Source organism: Rhipicephalus microplus, chromosome 5 (assembly GCF_043290135.1).
Source record: "Rhipicephalus microplus isolate Deutch F79 chromosome 5, USDA_Rmic, whole genome shotgun sequence".
NCBI lineage: Eukaryota > Metazoa > Arthropoda > Arachnida > Ixodida > Ixodidae > Rhipicephalus > Rhipicephalus microplus.
In genome coordinates, this window is record NC_134704.1 from 173,688,536 (window position 1) to 173,711,244 (window position 22,709).

General features: G+C 46.1%; 48 non-coding genes across 48 annotated transcripts; all 48 read right to left on the reverse strand.

Annotated features, from left to right (window-relative positions):
* Positions 1–439: 439 nt before the first annotated feature.
* On the reverse strand, positions 440–513 carry TRNAT-AGU (transfer RNA threonine (anticodon AGU)). The gene has a single exon. It is a non-coding gene; the product is annotated as a tRNA-Thr (tRNA).
* Positions 514–608: 95 nt separating this feature from the next.
* On the reverse strand, positions 609–682 carry TRNAI-AAU (transfer RNA isoleucine (anticodon AAU)). The gene has a single exon. It is a non-coding gene; the product is annotated as a tRNA-Ile (tRNA).
* A 434-nt stretch (positions 683–1,116) lies between these two features.
* TRNAT-AGU (transfer RNA threonine (anticodon AGU)) lies at positions 1,117–1,190 on the reverse strand. Its single transcript has one exon. It is a non-coding gene; the product is annotated as a tRNA-Thr (tRNA).
* Positions 1,191–2,129: 939 nt separating this feature from the next.
* Positions 2,130–2,203, reverse strand: TRNAT-AGU (transfer RNA threonine (anticodon AGU)). Its single transcript has one exon. It is a non-coding gene; the product is annotated as a tRNA-Thr (tRNA).
* Positions 2,204–2,636: 433 nt separating this feature from the next.
* On the reverse strand, positions 2,637–2,710 carry TRNAT-AGU (transfer RNA threonine (anticodon AGU)). Its single transcript has one exon. It is a non-coding gene; the product is annotated as a tRNA-Thr (tRNA).
* Positions 2,711–2,806: 96 nt separating this feature from the next.
* TRNAT-AGU (transfer RNA threonine (anticodon AGU)) lies at positions 2,807–2,880 on the reverse strand. Its single transcript has one exon. It is a non-coding gene; the product is annotated as a tRNA-Thr (tRNA).
* Positions 2,881–3,482: 602 nt separating this feature from the next.
* Positions 3,483–3,556, reverse strand: TRNAT-AGU (transfer RNA threonine (anticodon AGU)). The gene has a single exon. It is a non-coding gene; the product is annotated as a tRNA-Thr (tRNA).
* Positions 3,557–3,651: 95 nt separating this feature from the next.
* On the reverse strand, positions 3,652–3,725 carry TRNAI-AAU (transfer RNA isoleucine (anticodon AAU)). Its single transcript has one exon. It is a non-coding gene; the product is annotated as a tRNA-Ile (tRNA).
* Positions 3,726–3,990: 265 nt separating this feature from the next.
* On the reverse strand, positions 3,991–4,064 carry TRNAT-AGU (transfer RNA threonine (anticodon AGU)). Its single transcript has one exon. It is a non-coding gene; the product is annotated as a tRNA-Thr (tRNA).
* A 95-nt stretch (positions 4,065–4,159) lies between these two features.
* On the reverse strand, positions 4,160–4,233 carry TRNAT-AGU (transfer RNA threonine (anticodon AGU)). The gene has a single exon. It is a non-coding gene; the product is annotated as a tRNA-Thr (tRNA).
* Positions 4,234–4,499: 266 nt separating this feature from the next.
* TRNAT-AGU (transfer RNA threonine (anticodon AGU)) lies at positions 4,500–4,573 on the reverse strand. Its single transcript has one exon. It is a non-coding gene; the product is annotated as a tRNA-Thr (tRNA).
* Positions 4,574–6,523: 1,950 nt separating this feature from the next.
* On the reverse strand, positions 6,524–6,597 carry TRNAT-GGU (transfer RNA threonine (anticodon GGU)). Its single transcript has one exon. It is a non-coding gene; the product is annotated as a tRNA-Thr (tRNA).
* Positions 6,598–7,030: 433 nt separating this feature from the next.
* On the reverse strand, positions 7,031–7,104 carry TRNAT-AGU (transfer RNA threonine (anticodon AGU)). Its single transcript has one exon. It is a non-coding gene; the product is annotated as a tRNA-Thr (tRNA).
* A 599-nt stretch (positions 7,105–7,703) lies between these two features.
* On the reverse strand, positions 7,704–7,777 carry TRNAT-AGU (transfer RNA threonine (anticodon AGU)). The gene has a single exon. It is a non-coding gene; the product is annotated as a tRNA-Thr (tRNA).
* Positions 7,778–8,380: 603 nt separating this feature from the next.
* On the reverse strand, positions 8,381–8,454 carry TRNAT-AGU (transfer RNA threonine (anticodon AGU)). The gene has a single exon. It is a non-coding gene; the product is annotated as a tRNA-Thr (tRNA).
* Positions 8,455–8,887: 433 nt separating this feature from the next.
* On the reverse strand, positions 8,888–8,961 carry TRNAT-AGU (transfer RNA threonine (anticodon AGU)). Its single transcript has one exon. It is a non-coding gene; the product is annotated as a tRNA-Thr (tRNA).
* Positions 8,962–9,900: 939 nt separating this feature from the next.
* On the reverse strand, positions 9,901–9,974 carry TRNAT-AGU (transfer RNA threonine (anticodon AGU)). Its single transcript has one exon. It is a non-coding gene; the product is annotated as a tRNA-Thr (tRNA).
* A 262-nt stretch (positions 9,975–10,236) lies between these two features.
* On the reverse strand, positions 10,237–10,310 carry TRNAT-AGU (transfer RNA threonine (anticodon AGU)). Its single transcript has one exon. It is a non-coding gene; the product is annotated as a tRNA-Thr (tRNA).
* A 600-nt stretch (positions 10,311–10,910) lies between these two features.
* TRNAT-GGU (transfer RNA threonine (anticodon GGU)) lies at positions 10,911–10,984 on the reverse strand. The gene has a single exon. It is a non-coding gene; the product is annotated as a tRNA-Thr (tRNA).
* A 262-nt stretch (positions 10,985–11,246) lies between these two features.
* Positions 11,247–11,320, reverse strand: TRNAT-AGU (transfer RNA threonine (anticodon AGU)). Its single transcript has one exon. It is a non-coding gene; the product is annotated as a tRNA-Thr (tRNA).
* A 603-nt stretch (positions 11,321–11,923) lies between these two features.
* TRNAT-AGU (transfer RNA threonine (anticodon AGU)) lies at positions 11,924–11,997 on the reverse strand. Its single transcript has one exon. It is a non-coding gene; the product is annotated as a tRNA-Thr (tRNA).
* Positions 11,998–12,595: 598 nt separating this feature from the next.
* On the reverse strand, positions 12,596–12,669 carry TRNAT-GGU (transfer RNA threonine (anticodon GGU)). Its single transcript has one exon. It is a non-coding gene; the product is annotated as a tRNA-Thr (tRNA).
* Positions 12,670–12,934: 265 nt separating this feature from the next.
* Positions 12,935–13,008, reverse strand: TRNAT-AGU (transfer RNA threonine (anticodon AGU)). Its single transcript has one exon. It is a non-coding gene; the product is annotated as a tRNA-Thr (tRNA).
* A 601-nt stretch (positions 13,009–13,609) lies between these two features.
* On the reverse strand, positions 13,610–13,683 carry TRNAT-AGU (transfer RNA threonine (anticodon AGU)). Its single transcript has one exon. It is a non-coding gene; the product is annotated as a tRNA-Thr (tRNA).
* Positions 13,684–13,779: 96 nt separating this feature from the next.
* On the reverse strand, positions 13,780–13,853 carry TRNAT-AGU (transfer RNA threonine (anticodon AGU)). Its single transcript has one exon. It is a non-coding gene; the product is annotated as a tRNA-Thr (tRNA).
* A 263-nt stretch (positions 13,854–14,116) lies between these two features.
* Positions 14,117–14,190, reverse strand: TRNAT-GGU (transfer RNA threonine (anticodon GGU)). The gene has a single exon. It is a non-coding gene; the product is annotated as a tRNA-Thr (tRNA).
* A 262-nt stretch (positions 14,191–14,452) lies between these two features.
* Positions 14,453–14,526, reverse strand: TRNAT-AGU (transfer RNA threonine (anticodon AGU)). The gene has a single exon. It is a non-coding gene; the product is annotated as a tRNA-Thr (tRNA).
* A 599-nt stretch (positions 14,527–15,125) lies between these two features.
* Positions 15,126–15,199, reverse strand: TRNAT-GGU (transfer RNA threonine (anticodon GGU)). Its single transcript has one exon. It is a non-coding gene; the product is annotated as a tRNA-Thr (tRNA).
* Positions 15,200–15,464: 265 nt separating this feature from the next.
* On the reverse strand, positions 15,465–15,538 carry TRNAT-AGU (transfer RNA threonine (anticodon AGU)). Its single transcript has one exon. It is a non-coding gene; the product is annotated as a tRNA-Thr (tRNA).
* A 96-nt stretch (positions 15,539–15,634) lies between these two features.
* TRNAT-GGU (transfer RNA threonine (anticodon GGU)) lies at positions 15,635–15,708 on the reverse strand. Its single transcript has one exon. It is a non-coding gene; the product is annotated as a tRNA-Thr (tRNA).
* Positions 15,709–16,142: 434 nt separating this feature from the next.
* On the reverse strand, positions 16,143–16,216 carry TRNAT-AGU (transfer RNA threonine (anticodon AGU)). The gene has a single exon. It is a non-coding gene; the product is annotated as a tRNA-Thr (tRNA).
* A 96-nt stretch (positions 16,217–16,312) lies between these two features.
* TRNAT-AGU (transfer RNA threonine (anticodon AGU)) lies at positions 16,313–16,386 on the reverse strand. Its single transcript has one exon. It is a non-coding gene; the product is annotated as a tRNA-Thr (tRNA).
* A 263-nt stretch (positions 16,387–16,649) lies between these two features.
* TRNAT-GGU (transfer RNA threonine (anticodon GGU)) lies at positions 16,650–16,723 on the reverse strand. Its single transcript has one exon. It is a non-coding gene; the product is annotated as a tRNA-Thr (tRNA).
* Positions 16,724–16,985: 262 nt separating this feature from the next.
* Positions 16,986–17,059, reverse strand: TRNAT-AGU (transfer RNA threonine (anticodon AGU)). Its single transcript has one exon. It is a non-coding gene; the product is annotated as a tRNA-Thr (tRNA).
* Positions 17,060–17,154: 95 nt separating this feature from the next.
* Positions 17,155–17,228, reverse strand: TRNAT-AGU (transfer RNA threonine (anticodon AGU)). The gene has a single exon. It is a non-coding gene; the product is annotated as a tRNA-Thr (tRNA).
* Positions 17,229–17,494: 266 nt separating this feature from the next.
* TRNAA-AGC (transfer RNA alanine (anticodon AGC)) lies at positions 17,495–17,568 on the reverse strand. The gene has a single exon. It is a non-coding gene; the product is annotated as a tRNA-Ala (tRNA).
* A 771-nt stretch (positions 17,569–18,339) lies between these two features.
* TRNAT-AGU (transfer RNA threonine (anticodon AGU)) lies at positions 18,340–18,413 on the reverse strand. Its single transcript has one exon. It is a non-coding gene; the product is annotated as a tRNA-Thr (tRNA).
* Positions 18,414–19,347: 934 nt separating this feature from the next.
* Positions 19,348–19,421, reverse strand: TRNAT-GGU (transfer RNA threonine (anticodon GGU)). The gene has a single exon. It is a non-coding gene; the product is annotated as a tRNA-Thr (tRNA).
* A 265-nt stretch (positions 19,422–19,686) lies between these two features.
* Positions 19,687–19,760, reverse strand: TRNAT-GGU (transfer RNA threonine (anticodon GGU)). The gene has a single exon. It is a non-coding gene; the product is annotated as a tRNA-Thr (tRNA).
* A 265-nt stretch (positions 19,761–20,025) lies between these two features.
* TRNAT-AGU (transfer RNA threonine (anticodon AGU)) lies at positions 20,026–20,099 on the reverse strand. Its single transcript has one exon. It is a non-coding gene; the product is annotated as a tRNA-Thr (tRNA).
* A 96-nt stretch (positions 20,100–20,195) lies between these two features.
* On the reverse strand, positions 20,196–20,269 carry TRNAT-AGU (transfer RNA threonine (anticodon AGU)). The gene has a single exon. It is a non-coding gene; the product is annotated as a tRNA-Thr (tRNA).
* A 263-nt stretch (positions 20,270–20,532) lies between these two features.
* On the reverse strand, positions 20,533–20,606 carry TRNAT-GGU (transfer RNA threonine (anticodon GGU)). The gene has a single exon. It is a non-coding gene; the product is annotated as a tRNA-Thr (tRNA).
* A 262-nt stretch (positions 20,607–20,868) lies between these two features.
* On the reverse strand, positions 20,869–20,942 carry TRNAT-GGU (transfer RNA threonine (anticodon GGU)). Its single transcript has one exon. It is a non-coding gene; the product is annotated as a tRNA-Thr (tRNA).
* A 96-nt stretch (positions 20,943–21,038) lies between these two features.
* TRNAI-AAU (transfer RNA isoleucine (anticodon AAU)) lies at positions 21,039–21,112 on the reverse strand. Its single transcript has one exon. It is a non-coding gene; the product is annotated as a tRNA-Ile (tRNA).
* A 599-nt stretch (positions 21,113–21,711) lies between these two features.
* On the reverse strand, positions 21,712–21,785 carry TRNAT-GGU (transfer RNA threonine (anticodon GGU)). Its single transcript has one exon. It is a non-coding gene; the product is annotated as a tRNA-Thr (tRNA).
* A 265-nt stretch (positions 21,786–22,050) lies between these two features.
* On the reverse strand, positions 22,051–22,124 carry TRNAT-AGU (transfer RNA threonine (anticodon AGU)). The gene has a single exon. It is a non-coding gene; the product is annotated as a tRNA-Thr (tRNA).
* Positions 22,125–22,220: 96 nt separating this feature from the next.
* Positions 22,221–22,294, reverse strand: TRNAT-GGU (transfer RNA threonine (anticodon GGU)). The gene has a single exon. It is a non-coding gene; the product is annotated as a tRNA-Thr (tRNA).
* Positions 22,295–22,559: 265 nt separating this feature from the next.
* Positions 22,560–22,633, reverse strand: TRNAT-AGU (transfer RNA threonine (anticodon AGU)). Its single transcript has one exon. It is a non-coding gene; the product is annotated as a tRNA-Thr (tRNA).
* Between the last annotated feature and the right edge of the window lie 76 nt (positions 22,634–22,709).

The window sequence follows — 22,709 nt, forward strand, 5'->3', positions numbered from 1 at the left end:
GCGCCTGCGCGTCGTCTTGTTGAGGCAGTGACACACGTAGAAGTATTTCGAACTATACTTCGAAAACAAAAAATTACAGAGAAATTTGTCTTGTCTCTCGAGGTACCGGTGAGATTCGAGCTCACTATATCCTGTTTACTAGACAGGTGAGATAACGAACTAAGACACGGTGACTGCGCAGCATCTTCTTCAGGCAGTGACACCATTAGAAGCATTTTATATAATACTTCAAAAACAAAAAAACTAGAGAGAGGTATATCTTGACCCTCGAGGCACCGGTGAGATTCGAACTCACGATCTCCTGTTTACTAGACAGGCGCTTTAACTGGAGAAGCCACAGCGCCTGCGCAGCGTCTTGTTCAGGCAGTGACACCATCAGAAGTATTTGGAACTATACTTCGAAAACAAAAAACTAGAGAGACGCTAGTCTTCACTCTCGAGGCACCGGTGAGATTCGAACTCACGATCTCCTGTTTACTAGACAGGCGCTTTAACCAACTAAGCTACGGCGCCTGCGCAGCGTCTTGTTCAGGTAGTCACATCATCAGAAGTATTTCGAGCGAAACTTCGTAAACAAAAAACTAGAGAGCCGTTTGTTTTGACTCTCGAGGCACCGGTGAGATTCGAACTCACGATCTCCTGTTTATTAGACAAGCGCTTTAACTAACTCAGCCACGGCGCCTGCGCAGCGTTTTGCTCAGGCAGTGACACCATCAGATGTATTTCGAACTAAACTTCGAAAACAAAAAAACTAGAGAGATGTTAGTCTTGACTCTCGAGGCACCGGTGAGATTCGAACTCACGATCTGTTGTTTACTAGACAGGCGCTTTAACCAACTAAGCCACGGCGCCTGCGCAGCCTGTTGTTCAGGCAGTGACACCATCAGAAGTATTTTGAACTAAACTTCGAGAACAAAAAACTAGAGAGACGTTAGTCTTGACTCTCGAGGCACCGGTGAGATTCGAACTCATAATCTTCTGTTTACTAGACAGGCGTTTTAACCAACCAAGCCACGGCGCCTGCGCAGCCTGTTGTTCAGGCAGTGACACCATCAGAAGTATTTCGAACTAAACTTCGAAAAGAAAAATCTAGAGAGATGTTTGTCTTGACTCTAGAGGCACCGGTGAGATTTGAACTCACGATCTCCTGTTTACTAGACAGGCGCTTTAACTAACTAAGCTACGGCGCCTGCACAGCATCTTGTTCAGGCAGTGACACCATCAGAAGTATTTCGAACTATACTTCGAAAACAAAAAACTAGAGAGACGTCAGTCTTGACTCCCGAGCCACTGGTGAGATTCCACCTCACGATCTCCTGTTTACCAGACAGGCGCTTTAACTAACTAAGCCACGGCGCTTGCAGCGTCTTGTTCAGGCAGTGACACCATCAAAAGTATTTCGAACTATACTTCGAAAACAAAAAACTAGAGAGACGTTAGGCTTGACTCTCGAGGCACCGGTGAGATTCGAACTCATAATCGTCTGTTTACTAGACAGGCGCTTTAACCAACTAAGCCACGGCGCCTGCGCAGCTTGTTGTTCAGGCAGTGACACCATCAGAAGTATTTCGAACTAAACTTCGAAAACAAAAGTACTGAAAGTTGGGCGAGTTCGTACTTGATCATGACTTCTTTGCGCAAACACGTACACTGACACAAGGAAAAGAGGCAAACAACACGGGCGCCCGTGTTGTTTGCCTCTTTTCCTTGTGTCCGTGTACGTGTTTGCGCAAAGAAGTCATGAATGTTCGAAAACAAAAAAATTACAGAGAAATTTATCTTGTATCTCGAGGTACTGGTGAGATTCGAGCTCACTATCTCCTGTTTACTAGACAGGTGAGATAACGAACTAAGACACGGTGACTGCGCAGCATCTTCTTCAGGCAGTGACACCATTAAAAGCATTTTAAATTATACTTCAAAAACAAAAAAACTAGAAAGACGTTTGTCTTGACTCTCGAGGCACAGGTGAGATTCGAACTCACGATCTTCCTGTTACTAGACAGGCGCTTTAACTAACTAAGCCACAGCGCCTGCGCAGCGTCTTGTTCAGGCAGTGACACCATCAGAATTATTTCGAACTAAACTTCGAAAACAAAAAACTAGAGAGACGTTTGTCTTGACTCTCGAGGCACCGGTGAGACTCGAACTCATGATCTCCTGTTTACTAGACAGGCGCTTTAACCAACTAAGCCACGGCGCCTGCGCAGCATCTTGTTCTGGCAGTGACACCATCAGAAGTTTTTCGAACTAAACTTCAAAAACAAAAAACTAGAGAGACGCTTGTCTTGACTCTCGAGGCACCGGTGAGATTCGAACTCACGATCTCCTGTTTACTAGACAGGCGCTTCAACTAACTAAGCCACGGCGCCTCCACAGCGTTTTGGTCAGGCAGTGACAACATCAGAAGTATTTCGAACTAAACTTCGAAAACAAAAGTACTGAAAGTTGGGCGAGTTCGTACTCGATCATGACTTCTTTGCGCAAACACGTACACGGACACAAGGAAAAGAGGCAAACAACACAGGCGCCCGTGTTGTTTGCCTCTTTTCCTTGTGTCCGTGTACGTGTTTGCGCAAAGAAGTCATGAATGTTCGAAAACAAAAAAACTAGAGAGATGTTAGTCTTGACTCTCGAGGCACCGGTGAGATTCGAACTCACGATCTCCTGTTTACTAGACAGGCGCTTTAACCAACTAAGCCACGGCACCTGTGCAGCGTCATGTTCAGGCAGTGACACCATCAGAAGTATTTCGAACTAAACTTCGAAAACAAAAAAACTAGAGAGACGTTAGTCTTGACTCTCGAGGCACCGGTGAGATTCGAACTCACGATCTCCTGTTTACTAGACAGGCGGTTTAACCAACTAAGCCACGGCGCCTGCGCAGCGCCTTGTTCAGACAGTGACACCATCAGAAGTATTTCTAACTAAACTTCGAAAACAAAAACTAGAGAGACGTTTGTCTTTACTTTCGAAGCACCGGTGAGATTCGAACTCACGATCTCTTGTTTACTAGGCAAGCGCTTTAACCAACTAAGTCATGGCGCCTGCGCGTCGTCTTGTTGAGGCAGTGACACACGTAGAAGTATTTCGAACTATACTTCGAAAACAAAAAATTACAGAGAAATTTGTCTTGTCTCTCGAGGTACCGGTGAGATTCGAGCTCACTATATCCTGTTTACTAGACAGGTGAGATAACGAACTAAGACACGGTGACTGCGCAGCATCTTCTTCAGGCAGTGACACCATTAGAAGCATTTTATATAATACTTCAAAAACAAAAAAACTAGAGAGAGGTATATCTTGACCCTCGAGGCACCGGTGAGATTCGAACTCACGATCTCCTGTTTACTAGACAGGCGCTTTAACTGGAGAAGCCACAGCGCCTGCGCAGCGTCTTGTTCAGGCAGTGACACCATCAGAAGTATTTGGAACTATACTTCGAAAACAAAAAACTAGAGAGACGCTAGTCTTCACTCTCGAGGCACCGGTGAGATTCGAACTCACGATATCCTGTTTACTAGACAGGCGCTTTAACCAACTAAGCTACGGCGCCTGCGCAGCGTCTTGTTCAGGCAGTCACATCATCAGAAGTATTTCGAGCGAAACTTCGTAAACAAAAAACTAGAGAGCCGTTTGTTTTGACTCTCGAGGCACCGGTGAGATTCGAACTCACGATCTCCTGTTTATTAGACAAGCGCTTTAACTAACTCAGCCACGGCGCCTGCGCAGCGTTTTGCTCAGGCAGTGACACCATCAGATGTATTTCGAACTAAACTTCGAAAACAAAAAAACTAGAGAGATGTTAGTCTTGACTCTCGAGGCACCGGTGAGATTCGAACTCACGATCTGTTGTTTACTAGACAGGCGCTTTAACCAACTAAGCCACGGCGCCTGCGCAGCCTGTTGTTCAGGCAGTGACACCATCAGAAGTATTTTGAACTAAACTTCGAGAACAAAAAGCTAGAGAGACGTTTGTCTTGACTCTCGAGGCACCGGTGAGATTCGAACTCACGATCTCCTGTTTACTAGACAGGCGCTTTAACCAACTAAGCCACGGCGCCTGCGCAGCCTGTTGTTTAGGCAGTGACACCATCAGAAGTATTTTGAACTAAACTTCGAGAACAAAAAGCTAGAGAGACGTTTGTCTTGACTCTCGAGGCACCGGTGAGATTCGAACTCACGATCTCCTGTTTACTAGACAGGCGCTTTAACCAACTAAGCCACGGCACCTGTGCAGCGTCATGTTCAGGCAGTGACACCATCAGAAGTATTTCGAACTAAACTTCGAAAACAAAAAAACTAGAGAGACGTTAGTCTTGACTCTCGAGGCACCGGTGAGATTCGAACTCACGATCTCCTCTTTACTAGACAGGCGGTTTAACCAACTAAGCCACGGCGCCTGCGCAGCGCCTTGTTCAGGCAGTGACACCATCAGAAGTATTTCTAACTAAACTTCGAAAACAAAAAAACTAGAGAGATGTTTGTCTTGACTCTCGGGGCACTGGTGAGATTCGAACTCACGATCTCCTGTTTACTAGACAGGCACTTTAACCAACTAAGCCACGGCGCCTGCGCAGCGTCTTGTTCAGGCAGTGACACCATCAGAAGTATTTCGAACTAAACTTCGAAAACAAAAAACTAGAGAGACGTTTGTCTTGACTCTCGAGGAACCAGTGAGATTCGAACTCACGATCTCCTAATTACTAGACAGGCGCTTTATCTAACTAAGCCACGGCGCCTGCGCAGCGTCTTGTTCAGGCAGTGACACCATCAGAAGTATTTCGAACTTAACTTTGAAAACAAAAAACTGGAGAGACGTTAGTCTTGACTCCCGAAGCACCGGTGAGATTCGAACTCACGATTTTTTGTTTACTAGACAGGCTTTTTAACCAACTAAGCCACGGCGCCTGCGCAGCGTCTTGTTCAGGCAGTGACACCATCAGAAGTATTTCGAACTAAACTTCGAAAACAAAGAACTAGAGAGACGTTTGTTTTGACTCTCGAGGCACCGGTGAGATTCGAACCCATTATCTCCTGTTTACTAGACAGGCGCTTTAACTAACTAAGCCACGGCACCTGCGCAGCCTCTTGTTCAGGCAGTGACACCATCAGAAGTATTTCGAACTATACTTCGAAAACAAAAATCTAGAGAGACGTTAGTCTTGACCCTCGAGGCACCGGTGAGATTCGAACTCACGATCTCCTGTTTACTAGACAGGCTTTTTAACCAACTAAGCCACGGCGCCTGCGCAGCGTCTTGTTCAGGCAGTGACACCATCAGAAGTATTTCGAACTAAACTTCGAAAACAAAAAAACTAGAGAGAAGTTTGTCTTGACTCTCGAGGCACCGGTGAGATTCGAACCCATTATCTCCTGTTTACTAGACAGGCGCTTTAACTAACTAAGCCACGGCACCTGCGCAGCCTCTTGTTCAGGCAGTGACACCATCAGAAGTATTTCGAACTATACTTCGAAAACAAAAATCTAGAGAGACCTTAGTCTTGACTCTCGAGACACCGGTGAGATTCGAACTCACGATCTCCTGTTTACTACACGGGCGCTTTAACCAACTAAGCCACGGCGCCTGCAGCGTCTTGTTCAGGCAGTGACACCATCAGAAGTATTTCGAACTATACTTCGAAAACAAAAAACTAGAGAGACGTTAGTCTTGACTCTCGAGGCACCGGGGAGATTCGAACTCATAATCTTCTGTTTACTAGACAGGCGTTTTAACCAACTAAGCCACGGCGCCTGCGCAGCCTGTTGTTCAGGCAGTGACACCATCAGAAGTATTTCGAAATAAACTTCGAAAAGAAAAAGCTAGAGAGATGTTTGTCTTGACTCTAGAGGCACCGGTGAGATTTGAACTCACGATCTCCTGTTTACTAGACAGGCGCTTTAACTAACTAAGCTACGGCTCCTGCACAGCATCTTGTTCAGGCAGTGACACCATCAGAAGTATTTCGAACTATACTTCGAAAACAAAAAACTAGAGAGACGTCAGTCTTGACTCCCGAGGCACTGGTGAGATTCCACCTCACGATCTCCTGTTTACCAGACAGGCGCTTTAACTAACTAAGCCACAGCGCCTGCGCAGCGTTTTTCAGGCAGTGACATTATCAGAATTATTTTGAACTAAACTTCGAAAACAAAAAACTAGAGAGACGTATGTCTTGACTCTCGAGGCACCGGTGAGATTCGAACTCATGATGTCCTGTTTACTAGACAGGCACTTTAACCAACTAAGCCACGACGCCTACGCAGCGTCTGGTTCAGGCAGGGACACCATCAGAAGTATTTCGAACTAAACTTCGAAAACAAAAGTACTGAAAGTTGGGCGAGTTGGTACTCGATCATGACTTCTTTGCGCAAAGACGTACACGGACACAAGGAAAAGAGGCAAACAACACGGGCGCCTGTGTTGTTTGCCTCTTTTCCTTTTGTCCGTGTACGTGTTTGCGCAAAAAAGTCATGAATGTTCGAAAACAAAAAACTAGAGAGACGTCAGTCTTGACTACCGAGGCACCGGCGAGATTCGAACTCACGATCTCTTGTTTACCAGACAGGCGCTTTAACTAACTAAGCCACGGCGCCTGCAGCGTCTTGTTCAGGCAGTGACACTATCAGAAGTATTTCAAACTATACTTCAAAAACAAAAAAACTAGAGAGACGTTAGTCTTAACTCTCGAGGCACCGGTGAGATTCGAACTCACGATCTCCTGTTTACTAGACAGGCGGTTTAACCAACTAAGCCACGGCACCTGTGCAGCGTCTTGTTCAGGAAGTGACACCATCAGAACTATTTCGAACTAAACTTCCAAAACAAAAAACTAGAGAGACGTTAGTCTTGACTCCCGAGGCACCGGTGAGATTCGAGCTCACGATCACCTGTTTACTACACAGGCGCTTTAACTAACTAAGCCACAGCGCCCGCGCAGCGTCTTGTTCAGGCAGTGACACCATCTGAAGTATTTCGAACTATACTTCGAAAACAAAAAAACTAGAGAGACTTTAGTCTTGACTCTCGAGGCACCGGTGAGATTCGAACTCACGATCTCCTGTTTACTAGACAGGCGCTTTAACCAACTAAGCCACGGCACCTGCGCAGCGTCTTGTTCAGGCAGTGACACCATCAGAAGTATTTCGAACTATACTTCGAAAACAAAAAACTAGAGAGACGTTAGTCTTGACTCTCGAGGCACCGGTGAGATTCGAACTCATAATCTTCTGTTTACTAGACAGGCGTTTTAACCAACTAAGCCACGGCCCCTGCGCAGCCTGTTGTTCAGGCAGTGACACCATCAGAAGTATTTTGAACTAAACTTCGAAAAGAAAAAGCTAGAGAGATGTTTGTCTTGACTCTAGAGGCACCGGTGAGATTTGAACTCACGATCTCCTGTTTACTAGACAGGCGCTTTAACTAAGCCACGGCGCCTGCGCAGCCTGTTGTTCAGGCAGTGACACCATCAGAAGTATTTCGAACTAAACTTCGAAAACAAAAGTACTGAAAGTTGGGCGAGTTCGTACTTGATCATGACTTCTTTGCGCAAACACGTACACGGACACAAGGAAAAGAGGCAAACAACACGGGCGCCCGTGTTGTTTGCCTCTTTTCCTTGTGTCCGTGTACGTGTTTGCGCAAAGAAGTCATGAATGTTCAAAAACAAAAAAAACTAGAGAGACGTTAGTCTTGACTCCCGAGGCACCGGTGAGATTCGAACTCACGATCTCCTGTTTACTAGACAGGCGCTTTAACTAACTAAGCCACGGCGCCTGCGCAGCGTCTTGTTCAGGCAGTGACACCATCAGAAGTATTTCGAACTAAACTTCGAAAACAAAAAACTAGAGACACGTTTGTCTTGACTCTCGAGGCAACGGTGAGATTCAAACTCATGATCTCCTGTTTACTAGACAGGCGCTTTAACCAACTAAGCCACGGCACCTGCGCAGCCTGTTGTTCAGGCAGTGACACCATCAGAAGTATTTCGAACTAAACTTCGAAAACAAAAAATTACAGAGAAATTTATCTTGTCTCTCGAGGTACTGGTGAGATTCGAGCTCACTATCTCCTGTTTACTAGACAGGTGAGATAACGAACTAAGACACGGTGACTGCGCAGCATCTTCTTCAGGCAGTGACACCATTAGAAGCATTTTAAATTATACTTCAAAAACAAAAAAACTAGAAAGACGTTTGTCTTGACTCTCGAGGCACAGGTGAGATTCGAACTCACGATCTTCCTGTTACTAGACAGGCGCTTTAACTAACTAAGCCACAGCGCCTGCGCAGCGTCTTGTTCAGGCAGTGACACCATCAGAATTATTTCGAACTAAACTTCGGAAACAAAAAACTAGAGAGACGTTTGTCTTGACTCTCGAGGCACCGGTGAGACTCGAACTCATGATCTCCTGTTTACTAGACAGGCGCTTTAACCAACTAAGCCACGGCGCCTGCGCAGCATCTTGTTCTGGCAGTGACACCATCAGAAGTTTTTCGAACTAAACTTCGAAAACAAAAAACTAGAGAGACGTTTGTCTTGACTCTCGAGGCACCGGTGAGATTCGAACTCACGATCTCCTGTTTACTAGACAGGCGCTTCAACTAACTAAGCCACGGCGCCTCCGCAGCGTTTTGGTCAGGCAGTGACAACATCAGAAGTATTTGGAACTAAACTTCGAAAACAAAAGTACTGAAAGTTGGGCGAGTTCGTACTCGATCATGACTTCTTTGCGCAAACACGTACACGGACACAAGGAAAAGAGGCAAACAACACAGGCGCCCGTGTTGTTAGCCTCTTTTCCTTGTGTCCGTGTACGTGTTTGCGCAAAGAAGTCATGAATGTTCGAAAACAAAAAAACTAGAGAGACGTTAGTCTTGACTCCCGAGGCACCGGTGAGATTCGAACTCACGATCTCCTGTTTACTAGACAGGCGCTTTAACTAACTAAGCCACAGCGCCTGCGCAGCGTTTTTCAGGCAGTGACATTATAAGAAGTATTTTGAACTAGACTTCGAAAACAAAAAACTAGAGAGACGTATGCCTTGACTCTCGAGGCACCGGTGAGATTTGAAGTCATAATGTCCTGTTTACTAGACAGGCACTTTAACCAACTAAGCCACGGCGCCTGCGCAGCGCCTGGTTCAGGCAGTGACACCATCAGAAGTATTTCTAACTAAACTTCGAAAACAAAAAAACTACAGAGATGTTTGCCTTGACTCTCGGGGCACCGGTGAGATTCGAACTCACAATCTCCTGTTTACTAGAGAGGCACTTTAACCAACTAAGCCACGGCGCCTGCGCAGCGTCTTGTTCAGGCAGTGACACCATCAGAAGTATTTCGAACTAAACTTCGAAAACAAAAACTAGAGAGACGTTTGTCTTGACTCTCGAGGAACCAGTGAGATTCGAACTCACGATCTCCTAATTACTAGACAGGCGCTTTATCTAACTAAGCCACGGCGCCAGCGCAGCGTCTTGTTCAGGCAGTGACACCATCAGAAGTATTTCGAACTTAACTTCGAAAACAAAAAACTGGAGAGACGTTAGTCTTGACTCCCGAAGCACCGGTGAGATTCGAACTCACAATTTTTTGTTTACTAGACAGGCTTTTTAACCAACTAAGCCACGGCGCCTGCGCAGCGTCTTGTTCAGGCAGTGACACCATCAGAAGTATTTCGAACTAAACTTCGAAAACAAAAAAACTAGAGAGAAGTTTGTCTTGACTCTCGAGGCACCGGTGAGATTCGAACCCATTATCTCCTGTTTACTAGACAGGCGCTTTAACTAACTAAGCCACGGCACCTGCGCAGCCTCTTGTTCAGGCAGTGACACCATCAGAAGTATTTCGAACTATACTTCGAAAACAAAAATCTAGAGAGACCTTAGTCTTGACTCTCGAGGCACCGGTGAGATTCGAACTCACGATCTCCTGTTTACTAGACGGGCGCTTTAACCAACTAAGCCACGGCGCCTGCAGCGTCTTGTTCAGGCAGTGACACCATCAGAAGTATTTCGAACTATACTCCGAAAACAAAAAACTAGAGAGACGTTAGTCTTGACTCTCGAGGCACCGGGGAGATTCGAACTCATAATCTTCTGTTTACTAGACAGGCGTTTTAACCAACTAAGCCACGGCGCCTGCGCAGCCTGTTGTTCAGGCAGTGACACCATCAGAAGTATTTCGAAATAAACTTCGAAAAGAAAAAGCTAGAGAGATGTTAGTCTTGACTCTAGAGGCACCGGTGAGATTTGAACTCACGATCTCCTGTTTACTAGACAGGCGCTTTAACTAACTAAGCTACGGCGCCTGCACAGCATCTTGTTCAGGCAGTGACACCATCAGAAGTATTTCGAACTATACTTCGAAAACAAAAAACTAGAGAGAAGTCAGTCTTGACTCCCGAGGCACTGGTGAGATTCCACCTCACGATCTCCTGTTTACCAGACAGGCGCTTTAACTAACTAAGCCACAGCGCCTGCGCAGCGTTTTTCAGGCAGTGACATTATCAGAATTATTTTGAACTAAACTTCGAAAACAAAAAAACTAGAGAGACGTATGTCTTGACTCTCGAGGCACCGGTGAGATTCGAACTCATGATGTCCTGTTTACTAGACAGGCACTTTAACCAACAAAGCCACGACGCCTACGCAGCGTCTGGTTCAGGCAGTGACACCATCAGAAGTATTTCGAACTAAACTTCGAAAACAAAAGTACTGAAAGTTGGGCGAGTTGGTACTCGATCATGACTTCTTTGCGCAAAGACGTACACGGACACAAGAAAAAGAGGCAAACAACACGGGCGCCCGTGTTGTTTGCCTCTTTTCCTTGTGTCCGTGTACGTGTTTGCGCAAAAAAGTCTTGAATGTTCGAAAACAAAAAACTAGAGAGACGTCAGTCTTGACTCCCGAGGCACCGGTGAGATTCGACCTCACGATCTCCTGTTTACCAGACAGGCGCTTTAACTAACTAAGCCACGGCGCCTGCAGCGTCTTGTTCAGGCAGTGACACCATCAGAAGTATTTCGAACTATACTTCGAAAACAAAAAACTAGAGAGACGTTAGTCTTGACTCTCGAGGCACCAGTGAGATTCGAACTCATAATCTTCTGTTTACTAGACAGGCGCTTTAACCAACTGAGCCACGGCGCCTGCGCAGCCTGTTGTTCAGGCAGTGACACCATCAGAAGTATTTCGAACTAAACTTCGAAAACAAAAAGCTAGAGAGATGTTTGTCTTGACTCTCGAGGCACCGGTGAGATTTGAACTCACGATCTCCTGTTTACTAGACAGGCACTTTAACCAACTAAGCCACGGCACCTGGGCAGCGTCTTGTTTAGGCAGTGACACCATCAGAAGTATTTCGAATATAAACTTCAAAAACAACAAACTAGAGAGACGTTAGTCTTGACTCCCGAGGCACCGGTGAAATTCGAACTCACGATCTCCTGTTTACTAGACAGGCGCTTTAACTAACTAAGCCACGGCACCTGCGCAACGTCTTGTTCAGGCAGTGACACCCTGTGAAGTATTTCGAACTATACTTCGAAAACAAAAAAACTAGAGAGACGTTTGTCTTGACTCTCGAGGCACCGGTGAGATTCGAACTCACGATCTCCGGTTTACTAGACAGGCGCTTTAACCAAATAAGCCACGGCGCCTGCGCAGCGTCTTGTTCAGGCAGTGACACCATCAGAAGTATTTCGAACTAAACTTCGAAAACGAAAGTACTGAAAGTTGGGCGAGTTCGTACTCGATCATGACTTCTTAGCGCAAACACGTACACGGACACAAGGAAAAGAGGCAAACAACACGGGCGCCCGTGTTGTTTGCCTCTTTTCCTTGTGTCCGTGTACGTGTTTGCGCAAAGAAGTCATGAATGTTCGAAAACAAAGAACTAGAGAGACGTTAGTCTTGACTCCCGAGGCACCGGTGAGATTCAAACTCACGATCTCCTGTTTACTAGACAGGCGCTTTACCTAACTAAGCCACGGCGCCTGCGCAGCGTCTTGTTCAGGCAGTGACACCATCAGAAGTATTTCGAACTAAACTTCGAAAACAAAAAACTAGAGAGACGTTTGTCTTGACTCTCGAGGCACCGGTGAGATTCGAACTCATGATCTCCTGTTTACTAGACTGGCGCTTTAACCAACTAAGCCACGGCGCCTGCGCAGCCTGTTGTTCAGGCAGTGACACCATCGGAAGTATTTCGAACTAAACTTCGAAAACAAAAAATTACAGAGAAATTTGTCTTGTCTCTCGAGGTACTGGTGAGATTCGAGCTCACTATCTCCTGTTTACTAGACAGGTGAGATAACGAACTAAGACACGGTGACTGCGCAGCATCTTCTTCAGGCAGTGACACCATTAAAAGCATTTTAAATTATACTTCAAAAACAAAAAACTAGTAAGATGTTTGTCTTGATTCTCGAGGCACAGGTGAGATTCGAACTCACGATCTTCCTCTTACTAGACAGGCGCTTTAACTAAGCCACAGCGCCTGCGCAGCATCTTGTTCTGGCAGTGACACCATCAGAAATATTTCGAACAAAACTTCGAAAACAAAAAACTAGAGAGACGTTTGTCTTGACTCTCGAGGCACCGGTGAGATTCGAACTCACGATCTCCTGTTTACCAGACAGGCGGTTTAAACAACTAAGCCACGGCACCTGTGCAGCGTCTTGTTCAGGAAGTGACACCATCAGAACTATTTCGAACTAAACTTCGAAAACAAAAAACTAGAGAGACGTTAGTCTTGACTCCCGAGGCACCGGTGAGATTCGAACTCACGATCACCTGTTTACTACACAGGCGCTTTAACTAACTAAGCCACAGCGCCCGCGACGCGTCTTGTTCAGGCAGTGACACCATCTGAAGTATTTCGAACTATACTTCGAAAACAAAAAAACTAGAGACACGTTAGTCTTGACTCTCGAGGCACCGGTGAGATTCGAACTCACGATCTCCTGTTTACTAGACAGGCGCTTTAACCAACTAAGCTACGGCGCCTGCGCAGCGTCTGGTTCTGGCAGTGACACCATCAGAAGTATTTCGAACTAAACTTCGAAAACAAAAAACTAGAGAGACGTCAGTCTTGACTCCCGAGGCACCGGCGAGATTCGAACTCACGATCTCTTGTTTACCAGACAGGCGCTTTAACTAACTAAGCCGCGGCGCCTGCAGCGTCTTGTTCAGGCAGTGACACCATCAGAAGTATTTCGAACTATACTTCAAAAACAAAAAACTAGAGAGACGTTAGTCTTGACTCTCGAGGCACCGGTGAGATTCGAACTCACGATCTCCTGTTTACTAGACAGGCGGTTTAACCAACTAAGCCATGGCACCTGTGCAGCGTCTTGTTCAGGAAGTGACACCATCAGAACTATTTCGAACTAAACTTTGAAAACAAAAGACTAGAGAGACGTTAGTCTTGACTCCCGAGGCACCGGTGAGATTCGAACTCACGATCACCTGTTTACTACACAGGCGCTTTAACTAACTAAGCCACAGCGCCCGCGACGCGTCTTGTTCAGGCAGTGACACCATCTGAAGTATTTCGAACTATACTTCGAAAACAAAAAAACTAGAGAGACGTTAGTCTTGACTCTCGAGGCACCGGTGAGATTCGAACTCACGATCTCCTGTTTACTAGACAGGCGCTTTAACCAACTAAGCCACGGCACCTGCGCAGCGTCTGGTTCAGGCAGTGACACCATCAGAAGTATTTCGAACTAAACTTCGAAAACAAAAAAACTAGAGAGACGTTTGTCTTGACTCTCGAGGCACCGGTGAGATTCGAACTCACGATCTCCTGTTTACTAGACAGGCGCTTTAACTAACTAAGCTACGGCGCCTGCGCAGCGTTTTGTTCAGGCAGTGACACCATCAGAAGTATTTCGAACTAAACTTCGAAAACAAAAGTACTGAAAGTTGGGCGAGTTGGTACTCGATCATGACTTCTTTGCGCAAAGACGTACACGGACACAAGGAAAAGAGGCAAACAACACGGGCGCCCGTGTTGTTTGCCTCTTTTCCTTGTGTCCGTGTACGTGTTTGCGCAAAAAAGTCATGAATGTTCGAAAACAAAAAACTAGAGAGACGTCAGTCTTGACTCCCGAGGCACCGGTGAGATTCGACCTCACGATCTCCTGTTTACCAGACAGGCGCTTTAACTAACTAAGCCACGGCGCCTGCAGCGTCTTGTTCATGCAGTGACACCATCAGAAGTATTTCGAACTATACTTCGAAAACAAAAAACTAGAGAGACGTTAGTCTTGACTCTCGAGGCACCAGTGAGATTCGAACTCGTAATCTTCTGTTTACTAGACAGGCGCTTTAACCAACTGAGCCACGGCGCCTGCGCAGGCTATTGTTCAGGCAGTGACACCATCAGAAGTATTTCGAACTAAACTTCAAAAACAAAAAACTAGAGAGACGTTAGTCTTGACTCCCGAGGCACCGGTGAGATTCGAACTCACGATCTCCTGTTTACTAGACAGGCGCTCTAACTAACTAAGCCACGGCGCCTGCGCAGCGTCTTGTTCAGGCAGTGACACCATCAGAAGTATTTCGAACTAAACTTCGAAAACAAAAAACTAGAGAGACGTTTGTCTTGACTCTCGAGGCACCGGTGAGATTCGAACTCATGATCTCCTGTTTACTAGACTGGCGCTTTAACCAACTAAGCCACGGCGCCTGCGCAGCCTGTTGTTCAGGCAGTGACACCATCAGAAGTATTTCGAACTAAACTTCGAAAACAAAAAATTACAGAGAAATTTGTCTTGTCTCTCGAGGTACTGGTGAGATTCGAGCTCACTATCTCCTGTTTACTAGACAGGTGAGATAACGAACTAAGACACGGTGACTGCGCAGCATCTTCTTCAGGCAGTGACACCATTAAAAGCATTTTAAATTATACTTCAAAAACAAAAAAACTAGTAAGATGTTTGTCTTGATTCTCGAGGCACAGGTGAGATTCGAACTCACGATCTTCCTCTTACTAGACAGGCGCTTTAACTAAGCCACAGCGCCTGTGCAGCATCTTGTTCTGGCAGTGACAACATCAGAATTATTTCGAACAAAACTTCGAAAACAAAAAACTAGAGAGACGTTTGTCTTGACTCTCGAGGCACCGGTGAGATTCGAACTCACGATCTCCTGTTTACCAGACAGGCGGTTTAAACAACTAAGCCACGGCACCTGTGCAGCGTCTTGTTCAGGAAGTGACACCATCAGAACTATTTCGAACTAAACTTCGAAAACAAAAAACTAGAGAGACGTTAGTCTTGACTCCCGAGGCACCGGTGAGATTCGAACTCACGATCACCTGTTTACTACACAGGCGCTTTAACTAACTAAGCCACAGCGCCCGCGACGCGTCTTGTTCAGGCAGTGACACCATCTGAAGTATTTCGAACTATACTTCGAAAACAAAAAAACTAGAGACACGTTAGTCTTGACTCTCGAGGTACCGGTGAGATTCGAACTCACGATCTCCTGTTTACTAGACAGGCGCTTTAACCAACTAAGCTACGGCGCCTGCGCAGCGTCTGGTTCTGGCAGTGACACCATCAGAAGTATTTCAAACTAAACTTCGAAAACAAAAAAACTAGAGAGACGTCAGTCTTGACTCCCGAGGCACCGGCGAGATTCGAACTCACGATCTCTTGTTTACCAGACAGGCGGTTTAACCAACTAAGCCACGGCACCTGTGCAGCGTCTTGTTCAGGAAGTGACACCATCAGAACTATTTCGAACTAAACTTTGAAAACAAAAAACTAGAGAGACGTTAGTCTTGACTCCCGAGGCACCGGTGAGATTCGAACTCACGATCACCTGTTTACTACACAGGCGCTTTAACTAACTAAGCCACAGCGCCCGCGACGCGTCTTGTTCAGGCAGTGACACCATCAGAAGTATTTCGAACTAAACTTCGAAAACAAAAGTACTGAAAGTTGGGCGAGTTCGTACTTGATCATGACTTCTTTGCGCAAACACGTACACGGACACAAGGAAAAGAGGCAAACAACACGGGCGCCCGTGTTGTTTGCCTCTTTTCCTTGTGTCCGTGTACGTGTTTGCGCAAAGAAGTCATGAATGTTCAAAAACAAAAAAAACTAGAGAGACGTTAGTCTTGACTCCCGAGGCACCGGTGAGATTCGAACTCACGATCTCCTGTTTACTAGACAGGCGCTTTAACCAACTAAGCCACGGCACCTGCGCAGCGTCTGGTTCAGGCAGTGACACCATCAGAAGTATTTCGAACTAAACTTCGAAAACAAAAAAACTAGAGAGACGTTTGTCTTGACTCTCGAGGCACCGGTGAGATTCGAACTCACGATCTCCTGTTTACTAGACAGGCGCTTTAACTAACTAAGCTACGGCGCCTGCGCAGCGTTTTGTTCAGGCAGTGACACCATCAGAAGTATTTCGAACTAAACTTCGAAAACAAAAGTACTGAAAGTTGGGCGAGTTGGTACTCGATCATGACTTCTTTGCGCAAAGACGTACACGGACACAAGGAAAAGAGGCAAACAACACGGGCGCCCGTGTTGTTTGCCTCTTTTCCTTGTGTCCGTGTACGTGTTTGCGCAAAAAAGTCATGAATGTTCGAAAACAAAAAACTAGAGAGACGTCAGTCTTGACTCCCGAGGCACCGGTGAGACTCGACCTCACGATCTCCTGTTTACCAGACAGGCGCTTTAACTAACTAAGCCACGGCGCCTGCAGCGTCTTGTTCAGGCAGTGACACCATCAGAAGTATTTCGAACTATACTTCGAAAACAAAAAACTAGAGAGACGTTAGTCTTGACTCTCGAGGCACCAGTGAGATTCGAACTCGTAATCTTCTGTTTACTAGACAGGCGCTTTAACCAACTGAGCCACGGCGCCTGCGCAGCCTATTGTTCAGGCAGTGACACCATCAGAAGTATTTCGAACTAAACTTCAAAAACAAAAAACTAGAGAGACGTTAGTCTTGACTCCCGAGGCACCGGTGAGATTCGAACTCACGATCTCCTGTTTACTAGACAGGCGCTTTAACTAACTAAGCCACGGCACCTGCGCAGCGTCTTCTTCAGGCAGTGACACCATCTGAAGTATTTCGAACTATACTTCGAAAACAAAAAACTAGAGAGACGTTAGTCTTGACTCTCGAGGCACCAGTGAGATTCGAACTCACGATCTCCGGTTTACTAGACAGGCGCTTTAACCAACTAAGCCACGGCGCCCGCGCAGCGTCTTGTTCAGGCAGTGACACCATCAGAAGCATTTAGATCTAAACTTCGAAAACAAAAAACTAGACAGACGTTTGTCTTGACTCTCGTGGCACCGGTGAGATTCGAACAAATGATCTCCTGTTTACTAGACATGCGTTTTAACCAACTAAGCCACGGCGCCTGCGCAGCGTCTTGTTCAGGCAGTGACACCAACAGAAGTATTTCGAACAATACTTCGAAAACAAAAAAAACTAGATAGACGTTAGTCTTGACTCTCGAGGCACCGGTGAGGTTCGAACTCACGATCTCCTGTTTGCTAGACAGGCGCTTTAACCAACTAAGCCACGGCGCCCGCGCAGCGTCTTGTTCAGGCAGTGACCCCATCAGAAGCATTTAGAACTAAACTTCGAAAACAAAATCTAGACAGACGTATGTCTTGACTCTCGTGGCACCGGTGAGATTCGAACAAATGATCTCCTGTTTACTACACATGCGCTTCAACCAACTAAGCCACGGCGCCTGCGCAGCGTCTTGTTCAGGCAGTGACACCAACAGAAGTATTTCGAAGTAAACTTCGAAAACAAAAAACCAGAGAGAGCCGTTTGTCTTGACTCTCGAGGCACCGGTGAGATTCGAACTCACAATCTCCGGTTTACTAGACAAGCGCTTCAACCAAATAGGCCACGGCGCCTGCGCAGAGTCTTGTTCAGGCAGTGACACCATCAGAAGTATTTCGAACTAAACTTCGAAAACAAAAGTACTGAAAGTTGGGCGAGTTCGTACTCGATCATGACTTCTTTGCGCAAACACGTACACGGACACTAGGAAAAGAGGCAAACAACACGGGCGCCCGTGTTGTTTCCCTCTTTTCCTTGTGTCCGTGTACGTGTTTGCGCAAAGAATTCATGAATGTTCGAAAACAAAAAACTAGAGAGACGTTAGTCTTGACTCCCGAGGCACCGGTGAAATTCGAACTCACGATCTCTTGTTTACTAGACAGGCGCTTTACCTAACTAAGCCACGGCGCCTGCGCCGCGTCTTGTTCAGGCAGTGACACCATCAGAAGTATTTCGAACTAAACTTCAAAAACAAAAAACTAGAGAGACGTTTGTCTTGACTCTCGAGGCACCGGTGAGATTCGAACTCATGATCTCCAGTTTACTAGACCGGCGCTTTAACCAACTAAGCCACGGCGCCTGCGCAGCCTGTTGTTCAGGCAGTGACACCATCAGAAGTATTTCGAACTAAACTTCGAAAACAAAAAATTACAGAGAAATTTGTCTTGTCTCTCGAGGTACTGGTGAGATTCGAGCTCACTATCTCCTGTTTACTAGACAGGTGAGATAACGAACTAAGACACGGTGACTGCGCAGCATCTTCTTCAGGCAGTGACACCATTAAAAGCATTTTAAATTATACTTCAAAAACAAAAAAACTAGTAAGATGTTTGTCTTGATTCTCGAGGCACAGGTGAGATTCGAACTCACGATCTTCCTCTTACTAGACAGGCGCTTTAACTAAGCCACAGCGCCTGCGCAGCATCTTGTTCTGGCAGTGACACCATCAGAATTATTTCGAACAAAACTTCGAAAACAAAAAACTAGAGAGACGTTTGTCTTGACTCTCGAGGCACCGGTGAGATTCGAACTCACGATTTCTTGTTTACTAGGCAGGCGCTTTAACCAACTAAGCCATGGCGCCTGCGCAGCCTGTTGTTCAGGCAGTGACACCATTAGAAGTATTTCGAACTATACTTCGAAAACAAAAAATTAGAGAGAAATTTGTCTTGTCTCTCGAGGTACCGGTGAGATTCGAGCTCACTATCTCCTGTTTACTAGACAGGTGAGATAACGAACTAAGACACGGTGACTGCGCAGCATCTTCTTCAGGCAGTGACACCATTAAAAGCATTTTAAATTATACTTCAAAAACAAAAAAACTAGTAAGATGTTTGTCTTGATTCTCGAGGCACAGGTGAGATTCGAACTCACGATCTTCCTCTTACTAGACAGGCGCTTTAACTAAGCCACAGCGCCTGCGCAGCATCTTGTTCTGGCAGTGACACCATCAGAATTATTTCGAACAAAACTTCGAAAACAAAAAACTAGAGAGACGTTTGTCTTGACTCTCGAGGCACCGGTGAGATTCGAACTCACGATCTCCTGTTTACCAGACAGGCGGTTTAAACAACTAAGCCACGGCACCTGTGCAGCGTCTTGTTCAGGAAGTGACACCATCAGAACTATTTCGAACTAAACTTCGAAAACAAAAAACTAGAGAGACGTTAGTCTTGACTCCCGAGGCACCGGTAAGATTCGAACTCACGATCACCTGTTTACTACACAGGCGCTTTAACTAACTAAGCCACAGCGCCCGCGACGCGTCTTGTTCAGGCAGTGACACCATCTGAAGTATTTCGAACTATACTTCGAAAACAAAAAAACTAGAGACACGTTAGTCTTGACTCTCGAGGCACCGGCGAGATTCGAACTCACGATCTCTTGTTTACCAGACAGGCGGTTTAACCAACTAAGCCACGGCACCTGTGCAGCGTCTTGTTCAGGAAGTGACACCATCAGAACTATTTCGAACTAAACTTTGAAAACAAAAAACTAGAGAGACGTTAGTCTTGACTCCCGAGGCACCGGTGAGATTCGAACTCACGATCACCTGTTTACTACACAGGCGCTTTAACTAACTAAGCCACAGCGCCCGCGACGCGTCTTGTTCAGGCAGTGACACCATCTGAAGTATTTCGAACTATACTTCGAAAACAAAAAAACTAGAGAGACGTTAGTCTTGACTCTCGAGGCACCGGTGAGATTCGAACTCACGATCTCCTGTTTACTAGACAGGCGCTTTAACCAACTAAGCCACGGCACCTGCGCAGCGTCTGGTTCAGGCAGTGACATCATCAGAAGTATTTCGAACTAAACTTCGAAAACAAAAAAACTAGAGAGACGTTTGTCTTGACTCTCGAGGCACCGGTGAGATTTGAACTCACGATCTCCTGTTTACTAGACAGGCGCTTTAACTAACTAAGCTACGGCGCCTGCGCAGCGTTTTGTTCAGGCAGTGACACCATCAGAAGTATTTCGAACTAAACTTCGAAAACAAAAGTACTGAAAGTTGGGCGAGTTGGTACTCGATCATGACTTCTTTGCGCAAAGACGTACACGGACACAAGGAAAAGAGGCAAACAACACGGGCGCCCGTGTTGTTTGCCTCTTTTCCTTGTGTCCGTGTACGTGTTTGCGCAAAAAAGTCATGAATGTTCGAAAACAAAAAACTAGAGAGACGTCAGTCTTGACTCCCGAGGCACCGGTGAGATTCGACCTCACGATCTCCTGTTTACCAGACAGGCGCTTTAACTAACTAAGCCACGGCGCCTGCAGCGTCTTGTTCAGGCAGTGACACCATCAGAAGTATTTCGAACTATACTTCGAAAACAAAAAACTAGAGAGACGTTAGTCTTGACTCTCGAGGCACCAGTGAGATTCGAACTCGTAATCTTCTGTTTACTAGACAGGCGCTTTAACCAACTGAGCCACGGCGCCTGCACAGCCTATTGTTCAGGCAGTGACACCATCAGAAGTATTTCGAACTAAACTTCAAAAACAAAAAACTAGAGAGACGTTAGTCTTGACTCCCGAGGCACCGGTGAGATTCGAACTCACGATCTCCTGTTTACCAGACAGGCGGTTTAACCAACTAAGCCACGGCACCTGTGCAGCGTCTTGTTCAGGAAGTGACACCATCAGAACTATTTCGAACTAAACTTCGAAAACAAAAAAACTAGAGAGACGTTAGTCTTGACTCCCGAGGCACCGGTGAGATTCGAACTCACGATCACCTGTTTATTACACAGGCGCTTTAACTAACTAAGCCACGGCGCCTGCGCAGCGTCTTGTTCAGGCAGTGACACCATCAGAAGTATTTCGAACTAAACTTCGAAAACAAAAAACTAGAGAGACGTTTGTCGTGACTCTCGAGGCACCGGTGAGATTCGAACTCATGATCTCCTGTTTACTAGACTGGCGCTTTAACCAACTAAGCCACGGCGTCTGCGCAGCCTGTTGTTCAGGCAGTGACACCATCAGAAGTATTTCGAACTAAACTTCGAAAACAAAAAATTACAGAGAAATTTGTCTTGTCTCTCGAGGTACTGGTGAGATTCGAGCTCACTATCTCCTGTTTACTAGACAGGTGAGATAACGAACTAAGACACGGTGACTGCGCAGCATCTTCTTCAGGCAGTGACACCATTAAAAGCATTTTAAATTATACTTCAAAAACAAAAAAACTAGTAAGATGTTTGTCTTGATTCTCGAGGCACAGGTGAGATTCGAACTCACGATCTTCCTCTTACTAGACAGGCGCTTTAACTAAGCCACAGCGCCTGCGCAGCATCTTGTTCTGGCAGTGACACCATCAGAATTATTTCGAACAAAACTTCGAAAACAAAAAACTAGAGAGACGTTTGTCTTGACTCTCGAGGCACCGGTGAGATTCGAACTCACGATCTCCTGTTTACCAGACAGGCGGTTTAAACAACTAAGCCACGGCACCTGTGCAGCGTCTTGTTCAGGAAGTGACACCATCAGAACTATTTCGAACTAAACTTCGAAAACAAAAAACTAGAGAGACGTTAGTCTTGACTCCCGAGGCACCGGTGAGATTCGAACTCACGATCACCTGTTTACTACACAGGCGCTTTAACTAACTAAGCCACAGCGCCCGCGACGCGTCTTGTTCAGGCAGTGACACCATCTGAAGTATTTCGAACTATACTTCGAAAACAAAAAAACTAGAGACACGTTAGTCTTGACTCTCGAGGCACCGGTGAGATTCGAACTCACGATCTCCTGTTTACTAGACAGGCGCTTTATCCAACTAAGCTACGGCGCCTGCGCAGCGTCTCGTTCTGGCAGTGACACCATCAGAAGTATTTCAAACTAAACTTCGAAAACAAAAAAACTAGAGAGACGTCAGTCTTGACTCCCGAGGCACCGGCGAGATTCGAACTCACGATCTCTTGTTTACCAGACAGGCGGTTTAACCAACTAAGCCACGGCACCTGTGCAGCGTCTTGTTCAGGAAGTGACACCATCAGAACTATTTCGAACTAAACTTTGAAAACAAAAAACTAGAGAGACGTTAGTCTTGACTCCCGAGGCACCGGTGAGATTCGAACTCACGATCACCTGTTTACTACACAGGCGCTTTAACTAACTAAGCCACAGCGCCCGCGACGCGTCTTGTTCAGGCAGTGACACCATCTGAAGTATTTCGAACTATACTTCGAAAACAAAAAAACTAGAGAGACGTTAGTCTTGACTCTCGAGGCACCGGTGAGATTCGAACTCACGATCTCCTGTTTACTAGACAGGCGCTTTAACCAACTAAGCCACGGCACCTGCGCAGCGTCTGGTTCAGGCAGTGACACCATCAGAAGTATTTCGAACTAAACTTCGAAAACAAAAAAACTAGAGA